This window comes from Drosophila grimshawi, unplaced genomic scaffold, assembly GCF_018153295.1.
Source record: "Drosophila grimshawi isolate 15287-2541.00 unplaced genomic scaffold, ASM1815329v1 contig_1377, whole genome shotgun sequence".
NCBI classification, from domain to species: Eukaryota; Metazoa; Arthropoda; class Insecta; order Diptera; family Drosophilidae; genus Drosophila; species Drosophila grimshawi.
Window position 1 is genome coordinate 13,941,135 of NW_025062900.1, and position 17,592 is coordinate 13,958,726.

The window sequence follows — 17,592 nt, forward strand, 5'->3', positions numbered from 1 at the left end:
AAACAATACAAATATGTCAACAATTAATGCATTTAGAACATAATATAGAAAACATATATTCTTGAAAAGAAAATATTTTGCTCTTATGAACAAAGCTGGTCTATTAATATTGGGTAACTTCCACAAATCTATTAGCATTTCCACCATCTTTTGTTAAGGTCGGCTTAGGTTCTTTTTTCTCCTTATTTATATTGTTGTAGTGGATTCTGGAATACTTCCGCTTAATCATTTCGTCGTTTTGCGTGTTTGACTTCCATGTTACCAAAGTTGTATTTGCTTTTTGGCCAAGTCACTTGTCCAGAGTTTCCATGTCCATTTTCTTTGGCCCCAGCCGCATTGTGTTCGTTTTCCTTTGGTTGCCCATTGTTATTATTGTAGTTTTGTTTGATTGTGTTTTGTTCATTTCAGATGTGTTTGATTCTTTTCACTTTTTTCGGTTGCTTTCAACGTTTTAGTAATTGGAGGTTTTTTTTTTTTCTGTTTCTGAGGTTTTCCTTTCTTACTGATTGGAAATTGAAAAGTTTTTTCCGCTCTTAATGTTGTGTTAAATAGGATGCGGACTAATGGTTCTAAAACCGATCAGTGCACAAGAAGACCAATGAATTTGAAATTTGCTTGGCAAAATGGTACTTTTCTATGGACAAAAGAGTTCTTCTCTGTGAGCGAATACAAAATAAAGTAATGTGCAGAGAATGAAGAAAGTTATTTAAGAATCTATTAAAAATATTTAAGAATATCCTAATAATTTTCAAATCATTTTGGAATATATTTTAAAAATACACTTCACTTTAAATATGCACTTCAAAGTTATTTTTACCCAGAAACTTATTTAAAGGCAAAAGGCTAAAGAAAACAAACTGGAGAATATTTGTAAATTTATAGCTACTTTAGCTAACTTTCAAGATAACCAACATTTTCTGAAGTATTTCACAACACCTTTCACCCTTACATGATCCACACAGCAAGCCTCATTATCATACGTGTAAGCACACAATACTTCAAACTTGGCTTGTTGGCGCAGGGGGATGTATTTTCGTACCTGCTGACAGTCAGTGCAAATATTTACGACATTTACTTTTAACGTAAATCAGGACATTCTGCTCAGTCCACAGCTGCTCGACGCCACGCACACACACACACACACACACATGCATACGCAGGCAAGCAAACTGAGCTACACATAATATCATTAAACAAAATTGAGCACATTAATAAATATGAATTATGATTGTTAATAAAAATAATGGTCACAACGGCAGAGTGACCGAAAAGTGATGGCCAAAAACCAAAAGCCGTAAATGAGAGCAAAACTCCAGAGAGACATGTTGACACTGCAGGAATTGCATTTGAAGGCTGGGCGCTGCCACGCCCATCGCATTTATTGATGTTGGCTATAGCATATATGGCAATATTTTGCGGCCACTTGCCACACACTTTGCAGGAGGCGGCAAAACATTTTCACTTCATTTTGTTGCATAACTTTTGGCGCTTAAAAATGCGGCAGACATCATAAATCAATTTTATATTTTAGCATGCAGACAATAAGAGATAGACGAATTGTGTAAAAGAGAAAAACACAGACAGAGAGAAATGGAGAGAGAGAGAGAGAGAGAGAGAGATGGCTTAATAGTCGAAATGGTTTAATGTGCTGGTATCTGGGGTTTATGGCCACCCAAGTTGAGTGGTTTCAGTTGTTCTGGCGCCTTCTGACAAGCACAAAGTAGAATTATGCCTTCTAACTTGCTTTAAGAAGCCATTCTCAACGTATGTAGGTGTAAATAGGCTGAGATGTAAATAACGAGCTACGCCAAGAAAATGACGCTTGAAATACAATGCAGATATCTTAGCCTGTTTCTTCCGTCTGTTTAGTGAGTTTGTTTTTGCCATTTGTTATTCAAAATATTGGGAAAAATAGTTGAATAGTTGGTTAGGTATAAATTCATCTCCTGCAAACAAAAGAAGCCTTAAATAAAAATGCTCAACGAGCATGAAAAAGCGCTAAATTAAAATAGGAAAACTAGCGTAGCGATTGGAGCATAACCAAACTTCGAGGGAAATATAATTAATAAAACTGCAAGGGAAATGTACAGAAATTAAATGGGGCTGGGAACGCTAAAGTTTTCAGGAGCTAGGTAAGGTCAAGAGTATATATACGAGTATATTGCACCACATTGAAAACAAACCCACTTGAAGTCCCCTATGTATTCATATATCCCAAAGAGCTTACGCAAAAAGTTATGCAACGAGGATGATTATCAAGAAGCCACCGGTACAATGTAACATGCTGGTGGGCTTTAGCGTTAATCTGGTCGAGGGACGCCATTTTGTTTTTATTAATTTCACCGTTAGCTTGCAGCTTTGCCGATGTGATGTTGCGTGAAGAGCTGACGACAATAATAAAAAATAAAGCTGCCTTTTTCTCCAGTTTTATTTTACCCAGCGACGCAGATTAGCCCGTTGAAGTGGCGCCCACGCAATAGAAAAATAGAAAATGAAACACCCCCGCCAAGTGTGATGAATATATTTTTTTTTCGACTCATTTGCACTCGATTGTGCTCAGTGATAACGTCAGCTTGTCAGTTATATTATTTGTTTTTTTTTTTTTTTGCTCCTATTTTTGGTGTTCGGAAATAGACAGTGAATGAATGAATTGCGCAGAAATGTTGTGCGGCGACTCCGAGCGTGGCCGTTACCATCAATAAGTATTTTTTAAGGGACATTTAGGAGATTGAAGGCAGAGTTTAAGGTAGTCAAAGAATCGAGGTATCGAGAATGGGATTCTCCACCCGGATTGCTCACATTTCAGCGTATTCATTTTTTTGACAGTTTGTAATTTGAGTTTCAAGTTGACTCGCGTGCTTGTGCCTGTGTGAATGTCATCTTTGTATCGTATTTTTCTTTGGCATCATCATCATCATCATCATCGTCGTTGGCAAAGTGTATCGTTTTCCTTTTCATTGCGTTTGACACACAAGTGTCTACGGCATCTCTTTGCATTGGCATTTACTCTACTTTCATTGCCTTTTTGTGTAACTTTCTTCTATTCAATTTATGTGTGTGGGCGCATGTGGGTGTGGGGGTTGGTGTTGTTGTGTATTGCATAGGCAATAGGTTTCAATCTTTTGATAAGACTTAATGTGCTCAACGTGACGTAAAATGTACCTAATTAAGTGCAAAATAAACTCAGGTTGCTCAAGAGCCTGCCGGCTCTAAGAAGGTCGGCAGCGGCAGCGTCTGCTTGTGAACATGATTAACAAGAAATTATGTGTATGTAATTACTAGTTTAATTAAAACATAATTGCAATGCGTTGTACATTTAACTCTAATAATAATTCCTTTCTACGAACATATTTTTAGAGTACTTATAGTTTGTATGGATGCTTCTCAATATAATAAAATTATGTCTAGTCGATCTCAGAGACGTGCGAGCAAGAAATCGTTATCTGTAATATTTCAATATTAAAAAAAATAAAAGAAATCAAATTTATAAAGAAGTTTGGGCTTAGCACAAAGCAGTTAGTATTTTTTTTAGTAAAATATAATATGTGTAGACCCCTTAGAGGGCTATTATACATTTTAGAATTTTCTCTATTGTCCTCAATCGTTTCAGCTAAATTGAGATTTCTCTAAACTTCCCATCTCATTAAAAATTCACTCAGTTAATTTATTCACATGGTTTTTTAAACAACTGAAATGCTAACAAAATTTATAAAATTAACTTTCGCAGATATTTGAAATATACATGAATATACCTCGCAGCGCATCGGGTGAATAAATTTGCATGTATATATCAAAAGATATATTACAGCCTGTGCTTAAGCCGCCATTTCCCCCATCTTTACACAAAATGTTCTTTACTTTACGTGAGACTGACTGATTGCCAGTCTGTCTGTCATATTTATGGTCAGTTACTTGCATCTGAATTTAGTGGCTTGTTGATCTATGCCAGAGAAACTGTAAATGCTGTCGCTTTTGACTGATTGACGCCTGGGGCAAGTGCGTGAATGCAATTTGTTTTGTCATTTAGTCAAATTTGTATACCTATATTGGAGTACAGAGTCGAATATTTGTATACCCTGTACTCAATAGATTGAAGAGTTGGTCCATTAAGTTCAGCATATGCTTTAATATGTTTGATTACGATGATCGGCGAGATTGTACAACAACTGAGTTCAAGATTAAATTTAATATACCGGACAAAACTTTTAATGATGAAAACTAATCATAACTTTGCAGAACGATTTTTGATTAACACATCAACTTTTTTTTTTTTAGAATTTTATACCGATTAGAGTAGATGATGTGTAAACGTGACTCCATAAAATGAGAAATATTAAAATTTAATTGATTGATACTGTTCTAGAATACATAAGTAACATTTGGGATACGTGTCAGCATTACTCAAACTAAAGAGTATCTTTTAGTCGATTATATTTAACTTTTTTTTTTATTTATTTACATAAAATAGTTGGCCAGTCATTCGAAGCCTGCATAGATTACTCGGCGTGAGGCCAAACGATATATTGAATGAGTCTCTTGAGAGTTGCACTTGAATGATTAAGCAGTCGAATGACATAGGTTTCTTCGCCTTTGAATGATGTAATTCCCTGCAGCTGTCCACTGGTTAACAGCTCTATACAGAAATCGCATCTTTAATTTGTGCAAACAAAATTTATTTGCAATCACTTCATGTCAAGTACATGTTAAATTTTTTAAGCCGGGTGAAGTGCAACCTCGATTTAACTGACAAGTAATACTCAAAAACTACATAGAAAATTCATTCATTTTTTTTGTTTGTCAAACTATATGTGAATTTATTTTGTTCATTGCTTAGTATTCTGTTGGCTTATCTGAACTTGTAATAGAACAAATTGTGCTCAACGAGTTCTATTTGTAATTTGAGTTATGATTCTGTTTGTTTTTGATTCTTGTTAAAGTGTACAGAGTATTAAATAACACTAAAATTAATTTGCGTTGCCTCACAAATAAACAATATTTAAATTTTAATTAGCTATGTGTACAAAGTACGAAAATCACAAATGAAATATTCAAAGTTTTTATTACACATTTCTACAGGTTACATATATATTATAATATATGATTTGTGAACTAAACTTAATTTTAATTAATATCAGTGGAACACCCAATTAATTTTACGACATTTCTAATTGTCAAAGTATTAACCTCAGACAACTTGGCGCTATTGTATTTATCAAATGATAAGGTGCATTTTTATCAATGCTTAAATTGTGAACACCAAACTACAGGCATGGCATCCAAGCACAAACATAATCTTATATTATTCGTACTGCTGACACACAAAATTACTGTGTTTTCCACACGCCATTGCCAAACCACCGATGCCAGTTATATCTTGGTTGTTGATCGTACCTGAGAGAGCATCGTCTATTATTTTCCTCTGTTGTTTTTGTTGCTCCATTGTTCGAGCAGTTTTACTAGTGTCTGGCCATTATTATTATTATTATTGTTATTATTTCTAGCTCTTACTCTTATTTGATGGCGAGCTTGTTCGCCAAGTTACGTTTTGCTCGCCGAGGTGTCAGTTCTGTATTTCGTGACTTTTGCACATACGTTTTTTTCTTTCGTTATTTTACAGATATATGTATTTTTGTTCGGGGTTTAATTAAAAATTTGTATGACATGCGCGTCTGCTTATAACTTGTATATTTTGGACATCTGGCTTAGCTTTCAATGCTGTGAATTCATTTTAAAATATCAGTCAATGTTAATAATAACAGCTGGCCTCAAAAGGGATCAACTGGGAATTTACCAGTGAATCATTTTGTTATCATTAGCTTGTGTGAGCAAATTAATATCTGCAGGTATCAGCAAACTTGATTGAGTACCCTAACGAGGAAAAAACCACAGTGACTAGCAAGAAGAGGCCTTTATATCATTGGCCATGTACATGCTAATTAAAGCTCGTGTGCCCACACGTGCTTTTGGGGTTTTCTCATTCCATTTTATGGCACCATTGAAAATGAATCGCACGTTATAAATCAAAACCATCCAACGTCTGTGCTGGCTGCAGTGCACTTTCACTTGCATATCTGTGAGATATACACACAATTTACTTTTTCCTAATGGCTGCTCGAGCTCAGTAAGAAAATGGCTTATGGCTCGAAAATGATTAATGCTAGCAATCATAGAAAATTAATCACACTTCTTTGTTCTACCAAACTACACAAAAGTGCGAGTTTTATTCGACAGTAATTAAAGTACTTAAGCTCATTCGCCTGATTAATCATTGTATTACTTTCTTAGTTAATTATATAGATACAAGTACTTATAGATGTAAACCTTCTCTAAACGGCTTTTGTATTTTAACAAGATTATTTTTAATTTTCCCTTGATTCACGACGCATAACATTAACAAAATGAGAAAAGAGATCTTAATACTATTAGCCTATTATCAATTAGCTGACTTTGAGCTATTACCTAGTGACTTTCCCATAAAACATGCCTAATAGTTGTGTGTGAATTTTCTCGGAAATTAAATAGTCACACAATCGCCTGGAAATGTTTATTTTTAAGCTGCTCAAGTATTTACCTGTTGAGAAGTTTTACTTTTCCATTCAATTTATAAACGGCTTATAAACTATGTCGAAACAAAGCATTATTGCGGCACGACAAGAGGGTTTTCTTATCAACAATCATGTTTATGTCCGTAAATTGATTTGTTTAACATAATGATAAGAGCCAGTCTATATAATGCGTGTATCAGGCAGCCACACAACCAGCTGGAATATACAAAAACAATTGTACGCAACTGTTATCTGTGTTCAGATGCTTATCCGATTTGTATATGCTGTGTGCACATTATGCTTATTGGTATAATATTTTCTATTTTATTTTTCTATGGTTTGTCTAACTTGAAAGTTTGGGTGTATAATATTTGGCCATTGCCAAGGTTTACTTAAGCAATTATTCAACCTAATGCGATCGTTAAGATTTTTATAACAGGCTTGGCTGATATGAGTAGTATTATTTAAGAGCAATTGCCCGACAGCACCATTTGCTGTGAAATTGTCCACATAATGTCCACTCGGATGCCAACGGCGATAACCGCAATTAAAAACGGCAAGCCCCGGTGCCAAGGCCTCAACAAGCCACTTAATGGGTCTTTCAAATTGTTCTCGATTGCATGCCAGACTACGCCCACTGGGAAGCTCCTCACTGGCGAGTGTCTTTGTCTCTTTTATATGCAGTTGAATTGCAGCGGAAGGCAACACGTTTAATACCCTTTACAAGTACTTTTGGAATTGTGGGATTACCCTTATGACTAATTAGCACCACTTACTTTATTCGCATGTTATGAATATTTATTTAAAGTTGAATGAAAAACATTACGATAAGCTTCGGATTTCTTTCGCTTTGGTTTTATTAATAAATATTTATAGCGGGTCAATAATTTTTGTATGCAAGCTTAAGGGAAAACGAAAAATTAAATAAATTTGCGAGTTAATGCGAGTTTTATCAGAAAAATTATAACCAAATATGAGTTGATGATTATTATTAATGACCGCAGCCTTTTTGCCGAACAACACCAAATTACAACCACTATATATCATTTATTTATAATTTAAAATATTTTATTTGATGTTCGTATTTATTAAAAATTGTTATGATAACTACACAAAACATATATGCAAATATATTATAATTAATTTGTGTCAAATTCGAAGGTGTTTTATGAATATCTCTGGAAAAAATATATGTTGGGTTCAGAAATCAAGGCTAGACCTAATAGAGCAACAAATATCTTTACTATTCTACATACAGTTACACATTATTAGGATACCCAATTTAACAATTTTTAATTAGTATTAAAGCTGCACAATACCATGGTTGTTCAGCTATTGTTAGCACATTAAATACGTCTTAAGAATGTTGAATACATTCTGGAAAATAATACGAAACCAGGCACCCAGTCAAAGTTAAGTAAAGCAACAGTAAAGTAACTCCTGCTGTGCTAAAATTTCTTGACTTTGTCAACCTTCCTTTTTTTCCTTTTTATTCAAACACACAAACATACACACAATTGCAGCTTATTAAGTTCGCAGTCATCGTCAGCAACCCGCTGGCTAAAAATTCAATTAATTCCAAATGCAATTTTAAGTGCACTTCTGTAAAGCGGTTCACTTAGTATTCGCTTTCGCTTTGCTGGGTTTGCTCCTTCAGTTGAGCTTTATTTTGGCTTCCGACGCTACCTTTTTTTTTGTTTTGTACTTTTTGGTCCGAAATTGTTGATTAATTATGCAAATTTTAATTAGCTAGGCCTGAGGAAAGCGGTTTTGCTGGCCAATCTTATTTGACAATTCAATTTCCTTTTGCATTTGCCACGCTTGTGCAAATATATTTGCACAAGTTGTTTGCCCCATCCAGGCGTGGCATTATCTATGGCTCTCCTGGCACAGACACATGCTACATTCAATTAGTGGAGCACACTCATTGGGGCCAAGCCCAGGGGAACTCTTTGGCTTGTTGTTGTGCACGAGCGATTTATTGACGCATTTAATTAAAATTTCGTTATTTGCATTTGGCCAACGTTTTCGGACAAAAGGCCTCACACTTGATGTATGTGGAGAACTTGTTTCGGGTATTTCAAGAGGGGGTGGGAAACACACAGAATTTAGTTGTCAGTGCAAAAGATTGCGTGTTAGTGAAAAAATTATTCTAAACATTATTAGACATAAACAAAAGTTGGAAGCAACATGTGTTAAATGTGTGCGTCATAAATCTAGGTATTATACAAACTTAGAGCTTCTTTTAACACGTGTGGTATTAAAAAAAACCAGTTTGAATTGAATTGAATTTGCATTTGAATGGAAGTTAGTATGACAAGATGTTTGTTAAGCTATCAAATTCTGGTGAATCTTAATGATAAAACATTTAATTATAGAAGTATATTCATAAAATATGATCCAAGCTAGTAAAATGTTTCACAATTCTTTACTTATTTTTGAAAATAATTTGATTATTATTTGGTTTGTTCCCTTAATAAGCAATATACTTTGTGTTGGTCTTTCTTTACAGGTACGCTATTTTTTTTACTTGATTTTCCACGAGTTAAGAAGGAATACCTATAATGTACATTACGTTCCCTGGCAGAACGGAGTCCACCCGATATATATTAGAATTAAATTATTAATTAAAAAAACACACTTTACACATTCCGTGACACAATTCTCAGACCATCTTCTAGGGTATAACGCAAAATTTTCAGTATCGTAGTTTGTCTAATCGATATGCCGCCCAGTTTGGGTTGGCCTGCAGTGAGAGTTGCATCTCCAAAGCCCTTTTAATTAAGGCCACAGTCTGTGGCATGAACAACGCAGTTTAGTGCCACAGTGTGTTGGCATTTTAATTCGAGTATTGCCAACTATTTGGAGCTGCCAAAAAAGAAAAGAAAAAAAGGAGAAGTGAAATAGATAGTGAAAAACTGGCCAGGCCCAAGGTAAACAGTTTCCATTGCGGCCAAGCTGGCATTTAAAGGTATTGTTATGCTTTCCTATCTGGCCGCAATGCTCCTCCACTACACACACATATATACATATGCATGCCGAAATCTAGGCTGCAATTTTTATTATGGGCTCAAGTCATGCTAGACCAATGTGGAGACCGAACTAAAAAGTAGGCAACAAAATGGCGTTTTGCCTGCAGTTGCTGCTTGCACTGGTGCCGCAGATTTTCCCTATCCTTTGTTATACCCATTGAAAGCGGTTCAAAGGGTAGAGTTGTTCATCTCAGATCTGAGAGACTACAGTGAGGCTATACTAAAGATGAAATTCGGAATGAAATTTCCAACCCATCATCATGAATTATATTTTGACATGTATCGATTTTTGAACTTTGTGTATTTTTTAAAATTATTTAATTTTAAGCTACCAAATTTAATGTGAATGCATGAATTTATCTAGCATACACAAAATAAGACTATTGATATTTTTTCATTCCCCAAAGTCATACTAAACTCCAAGTAGCAAGTATCCCATAGTCGAAAACAGAGTATCCCAAACGAAAACACTCCTCTATCTGCCGTTTTTCGTTGTGTTTGTCAATACTAATAAATTTTGCATTGTGCATGGTGCTGGTTGGAACCATTTACCTGTTATTGCCCCAACTGCAACGCGTTATTTTATACCAAATATTTCATGTTTTATTGGCAGCTTGTGCTGATGCTGTCCTTTGCTCATGCTTAGTTTTTAAACTGTCCTGCTTTTAAGGCAACTCTGACAACACCTGCAGCCTGATGGTGCTCTAAAACTTCATGTTTTATAGCTTACCTACAAAAAATTCCATTTCGTGTCGCTTTTAATATTAACACTTAAATTTCCAACCCCTTTTTCGATCACTCTCATAGCAAAGCCGTCAAATTGTATTAAATAAATATAGCTAATACTACCAAGATACATCGACCCTTAGTAAAGCCAATCAGCAATGCGTTCATATTTTCTAATCAAAGCCTTCATACGCATTTCCTTTCGCTGTTCGCATCCACACCTTCGCCTTCTGTTTATTTCTCTTATACCGGATATCCGTATATTTATAGTCATGTACATTACGTGTTCATCATAAAGAAAAGTTCACGAGCAAAACGAATATGGTTACTGCTGCTGTGGGAAATGGCCGAAAGTAAACTTTAAGGATTTACACATGATTACATCTGAATTTATTTAGACGCCTCTTTATTGTTGGCATGATTTACTTACCGCTAGCTGTTGTTGTTGTTGCTCGTTGTTGTAGTTGTTATTGGCCGTGTCTCTGAGCAACTGTCGCACATAGTTTGTGTTTATGACGGAGCCAAAGTTTGTTATTTCGACTTGCTCAGGGTTTGCACCCCCTAACAACAACACCAACAACAACATTTGCCGACAACAACATTATCTAACCGAGCAATAATAACAACAACAACAATAACCATTAAAGCGGCAACAACAACAGCAGTTGCCACATGTACATGTTTAAGCTGATGAATGAGAGTGTCCTAGAAAATCTGATGATAACGTCGGAATGTTTTGGGAGTGTTGTAGGACATTAAGCCTTCGCTTGCACTACATTAAATAATTCAATACATTTTAATGCTGACTTTCGCATAGTTTGCACTTTCTTTTTGACATTTGCACTTTCAGTTTCAGTTTTATTTGTTGTGTATGTCAAAATTGTGGTTATACCCTTTAGTTATAAATAGAAATAGTTATACTAGTCAGAACAGTGTCTAACGCTAGGTCACATTTGTGTTTTAATTATAGTGACATAATACAAAACTTTTACTATCATTACTTTAGAGACTGTACTGCGATTTGCTGGATCACTGTCTTTAAAATTAGTTATAGTTCTTGACAAACTCCAATCAAGTGCAGAAATGCAATGTGGTCTTAGAGCCCTCATATGATGTAAGCCTATGGCTGACAGAGTCTCATTATGCTTGTTGCCAGGCAATTTTCATAATTAGTTATGGATCTCGTCTTCAACAAACTACGGAATAAATGCTAGGCTTTCATTAAGTACTCAAGAATCAGAGAGCTAAATATTCAAAAGGGGACACAATATATCAATTTAAGCCCTAGTGCATGAAGTCCCCCCACATGTTTAATGTACATTAATTTACATGGATGTTGATAGGTATGCTTTAGTCAAGCACTTTATTTTTGCTGTTTGAACATGAATTTATATATTTGCAAGCACATATTTGTGCATGCTGGGAGCCATCGCACAGTGTTTTATGGCAATTGATCATTGATGCGCATTGAGCTGATGGCCAAACTATCTTTTAAGTGGTTGTCCTTCACTTTATGATTGCTTTAAAACTAAAGTGATGCACATTGAAGATTGAATGGTGCCTTCAAATTTAAAATGGTATTAAGTGCATCCTTTTATATCAGACAGTAATTTAGTTTAATTAAATTTTATTGTTATGTGGATGCTTGCATTGAGGTATGAATATGTCTGTGTATGGCATATAAAATATTTTTGTATATAAATTAATTCTCTTAAAATGATTTTAGCAATAGCAGTTTTGTGTAAAATGCAAAAAGAGAATTCGGAATTTTACTCAGCACTCAGTCAATTACCGGGCATACATAGTTGCTACATTTGAATTAGAAATTACTTTTCACGTTCTGAAATTGGGTTAAAAATGTTGTGCAAATTTTTGTTAGTGATTTATTACAGGACTGCCTTTTGGGATACACACCCATATGTTTGCATACATTTAGCTTAAAATTTATGCCGGGCTATGTCCCATACACAAAAGAAAAATACCCATTTCAAAAATGCAACCCTTGGGAGTGACTTGAAATATTCATGTAAAATTATGTTGAATATTTGCACAATAAAAACGAATAAGCGCAAAAGCTAAATGACAAACCAACCGAAACTGTCGGAAAATTCCATTACATTTATGTCCTGTCACTAGCGGCGCGTGTGCTTCAATCTATCTTGTACACCACGTGGCATGCGCTAACCCTTGCGGCTCGCAAAACCATTGTTTGACCCTTGGCTTTTGTCTGTCAGCCTTTGCCAGCGATTATATATTCATTTTAGTTTAATTATCACATATAAATTATTACTCACAGTTGTCACAGTTGAACGCCCGAAATATTTCCCATTCATTTTAAATGTCCAATAAATGCATTTGCATTTGATGCTGCATAAATAAAATGTTTACGAATTATCAGCAATTGTTGTATTCTTTGTGATTGATATTGTAGCGTTGAATACATTATTAAATATTATAAATATTATTAAATATACAAACAAAATGTTAAAATCAATCCACGATTATGACGCTTCTTTAACATATTAAAAATATAGTGAACATTTTGGCTTGGCCTTCAGTCATTCATTAAAAATAACAAATATTTACTTGTGTACTTATTTTTTTCTTTTAATTTATGTATTAATTTATCTTATCTGAAATAATAATATTTTCATCTGAATTCGGAATTTTAAGTTCAAGCATAATTAATCTGGCACAATTTTAATATTCATTGTTTTTTTATTACATTTATAATAAGAACTTAATGCAAATGGTATTCATTGTTGATTATATTAAAGCTCTTTTACTAATTAATACACAAGACGCATGACGAACAAACAATGAAATTATTCGAGTATTCAGTTGCAATACAATAATACTAATTAACTAAGCATGCGAAATGTAGTTTTCATATCCTTGTATTAGTATTATAAATTGTCCACAAAGTGTGCGATGCACGAAGTCAGAATATATAAAGCCTTAGATTAATTAATAATACAAGGGTATTTTAACTGCTGCAATTAGATGTAATATCTGTGTGTTTTAAAAAGTCTAAGGCAATAATTCGCTGATAAAATTATGGGCAAAAAGAAACATATATATTGTGGTGCAGACTTTTCTTCACTTAATTGCTTTGCTATGCTGCTGTCAGAATTCCATACAGTGCTTTAACACATATACATATGTTAATAAAATTTAAGCACTGCAGGAACTGGAAATAACTTTGTAAGCCCGTCAAGTTGAGCCCACACATCGTATGAATAACATATAATATCATTTACTTCAAACGTTTCACGCAGCAGCTTGGGGCTTTTCAATTGCGTTGTATGTAAAATCAACAGCCTGCGTTAAATGACATACATACACACACCCCTCTTTTAGGAAGTTCCTCCCAGAAATTCGTCCCAGCCGCAACCCCAACCGCCAGATTTCCATTCTATGAGCCATTACACGTACAATGGCCGCCTGTTTTGATATGTATATTTAATTGCGCTTTATTGACAGGATTTTAAATGACAAAAAGGGTCATTAACAATTATCCATTTTAATGTATTATTTAATGCACTTGGCTCTTGCGTCAAATACTTCTTTCTGTTTTATTGATTTTGACCTATATACCTTCTGGGTTTCTTGCAAAAATGTGCTTTATACAAATAATTAAAAATAATTTGAAATTGTAATTGCTTTCTTTATCTTCCTTGCATCATAATAAAACAATTCATCTATTGTTCTATTAAAAACATTAATTCAATTATTGCATGTCGATTGATATGCCAATTTGTAAAGTATATTGATGATTGAATGATATATTGCTTTGCCAGCAAACAAGGAGTCAAACTATCCTTACTAGCTTGCATATATTGGATCTATTTGTCGCACAGGCTGTAGCATACATTTTGGGGCAGTGACAAATTTTTGCACACAGTTTGCCACATGACATAACCGGCAACGCAAAATACTTTCAATGAGCACTTCCTGTGCCCAAACAAGCACACACAGTGGAATACACGAAGCCTGTAGTCGACTTCCTTGGGAAGTTACTTTCTGTGTGCGAGTGAGCGTGCTACCGTGCCTGCCTGTGTGTGTATGTGTCAGTGTGTGTGTGTGTGTGTATGCCGCTAATAGACGTCAGGAGCTTTGCCAAATTTTTAACAACATGCCACCGCACACATTTGTGTGCCGTCAAAGGACCTCATCGCTCGCTCCGCCTGCGCTGTGGTTGCAAAGGGGCGCAAAACCCTTTCAGTTGTTGGAGAAACAAATACCGTGGCCATTAATTTAGTTTAGTCCTAATTAAATTGCATACGTTGCCATACACACAAACACACACAGAGAGAGAAAGAGATACTGGCTCATTTATAAGCAGCTGACAATACAAGCACGCCCCTTTGTGAGTCCTTGAGGGTCTCCTTTTGTTTGTTGCTTAAAATTCCATGCCATGCACACAGAAACTTCCTTTTTGGCCAAATGCAAGATTTTTTTTTTTGCTCTGCTCTGCTTTGCGCTTTTCTGGGAGAGTGTGTGTGTGTGTGTGTCTGTGTGTTGGCATATTTATTTTTCTTGTTTTTGTTTTTGTTTTCTTTTTTAAAAGTCTATATGTGCTCAGCCGCTTGTTTTCGATGGTACAAGAGTTTTAAATATTTAATGAGACCGCCCGTCGCTGTATTTGTGAGTGTGTGTGTGTGTGTGTATTAGAGAGTGGATTCTGTTCATATTGAAGTCTGTTGCAGTTAATTTTTTGTTTTATTTTATATTTTCGTTTTTGTTTGCTCGTCACAGTTGTCATTTATCTTTAGTTCTTAAGGCGATTGTCCTCTGGGTGTCCGGAACTCGGTTTAACTACATGTGCGAACTCTTGTAAATTGCATATAAAAGTTGCGTATGCAATGTGAAATGTGTTGAGTGCATTTGGAAGTAAAATTTTTATCATACGCTGACAGTTGTCGAAATTCCCATCCGCAACGGAAGTATGTGCTTAAGCCGCCTACGCAGATAGTTTAATACTTAAAAGCTCATACATTATTTCTGCACTGCCTGTGACACATCCATTATTTTCAATTGAATATTTTTAAGGGGCAAGTTACATGAAGAATACAAATAACTTTATAGCTCCTTTGGAATTTATTTTGAAACTTATTTTTCCTTTCATGTCTGCATCCAACAATTTTTTTTACTATTCATGTCTAGCAACTACTGTCTACCATTTTAGCGAGACTTTCTGTGCTTGTCAATATAAATAAATTGTATACTAAATACATCCGCAACGAATTTTTTTCATTCCAAAAGAAAACTACGCCAAAATGCACCAAAAAGTACGAGAAATGCAAAAACAAAGAAAAATGTATAATACATATAATATACCCGTATAGTGAAGTACATGTCAAACCTGCGCATCGAGAAATATCTGTCGACAGATGGGGGCGCATTATTTTTGTTTGCTGTCGCATTTTTTGTTGTTTGTTATTGTTGTTGTTGCTGTGTTTATTTTTGCTGTTGTTGTCGTGTGATGCGGAAGTTTTTAAATTGTGCAGCAAATTCATTCATTCATGAGCATTCTCATACACAAGCAAAATCGCCGTCGACATGGTTACAAGTTCTGAGTTCTGAGTTCGCAGCCAGAGTCAGCCGCAGAGTCCCCGATGCGACGGCTTAGTTCAGCAGCGGTTGCTCCACTCTGCCACGGCTGCCACTTGACTTTTCGAGTGACGGAGTGTGCGCCGTATGGGTGGGCCGGAGCGCCGTAAGGGGCGAGGGACACGGATCAAGTCACGTCAGGGCAAAGCAAACAAAGTCATTTGTTGTTGGGATAATATAGAACTGCTGTGCAATTTGTGGACTGGGTCTGGAAGTCAGTTGGGTCAAGAGCAATAACGCTGAATAATAAGATTCTGTTGAAGTGAAATATGTTTATGTGTGTGTGTGTATGTGTGTGCAAGTGGGCGTGGCAGCCATTTATGTGCCTGAGCATAGCAAATGTAATTGTTCGCATAAGCACCTCAAATATCAGCAAAACTTAAATGACAAAAAAAGCGTGTTTACATAATAAATTACATTTGAATGGGCATATTTAATATGCAGATATGTAGATTCAAATAATGCTCTTACAGTGCAATTACACTGAAATGTTGTTAGGTATTTATATTGAGGCAAACACAATTACATTAGTTAGAAACTAGTTTTATTTATTTACTTATAAGTATATTACATTTATATACAAAAAAATCCACAACTAATAATAATAGAAAGAACATTGATTAAAAAATTTCTAAAAAGAACAGAGTCCACCAACTCACTTCTAAGTAAAATTATTAATAAGACATAGACCGAGTACGGTATGTTTATAGAAATATGTCAGATGCTTATCATGATATATTGTAGTAGTAATTTTGTGTCAAAAATTTTGTGATTGATGTAAACTTTGACTCTGCATGTCAAATGAATATGTATGGTATGTTTAATATATATGTTACTGGTTTATGTACCAGTAGCAAAACGTTACCGCAATCGGTACCTGAACAGATTGGGCTCAGGTGAAGTGAATACGTAGCTTATGTGCAACGTAAGATTATCAGCTCTTGCCTAAATCGTCCAATTGACATATCTTCAAACACTGACAAGTTCTTCAGGAAATTGAAATATGATTTTTGCAGGCTCCAAGCTCAAGGTTTTTTTTGTTTTGTTTTTCATTCTATAGATTCCAATATATTTCGAATCCCGTCGTGATTCGACTTCAAGGAGAGATTCATAGCGTTCGTCTTTTGATGGATGGTCTCTACAAAAGCTTTATTTTATATTAGTTCACTTTCTATTTAGAGATTATGTCTCTTGGAGCATTACACTTGTTCTGCAATTCTTTGGAGTTAAAGAACCCTTGCAGCTTTCATGCTTGTTTTCAAGTCATTCACATTCCTATTCGGACTTCCTCTTGTGCTTAACTCATTTGCTCGCCTTGGGCTACTTTTGCCAACATTTTTGCACAGCTGCACATTTTCCCTCTTTTCTTCTACGAGTAACTAACGTTGAACGTGTCCTGGGGCATCATTTATGCAGGCACTCATCTCTTCTCTTCTGTGTTTTGCTCTACTTATGTTTTACCTTTTTTTTAGCGCATTAATTTTTGAATAGTGCAAATGCTACTAAGAAAAAAAGCTCATTTTGAAGTTTGAAGCTAATGCACTTTGACCAATGCATATTACGCAAGGATTATGTTGCAGGAGTTACTTGCAGCACTTAATGGTATAATGCAGTAACTGCTTGGAAAATACTTGGACACCATCTGATTGTAGGAGCTGTGAGAAGTTTAGTGGGAT

At 35.2% G+C, this 17,592-nt stretch overlaps 1 protein-coding gene across 6 annotated transcripts in view; it reads left to right on the forward strand.

The window, feature by feature from the left end:
- Positions 1-17,592, forward strand: part of LOC6561932 (beta-1,4-glucuronyltransferase 1) — a 56,234-nt gene that overhangs the window by 11,378 nt on the left and 27,264 nt on the right. The gene's annotated exons all lie outside the window — the stretch shown is intronic.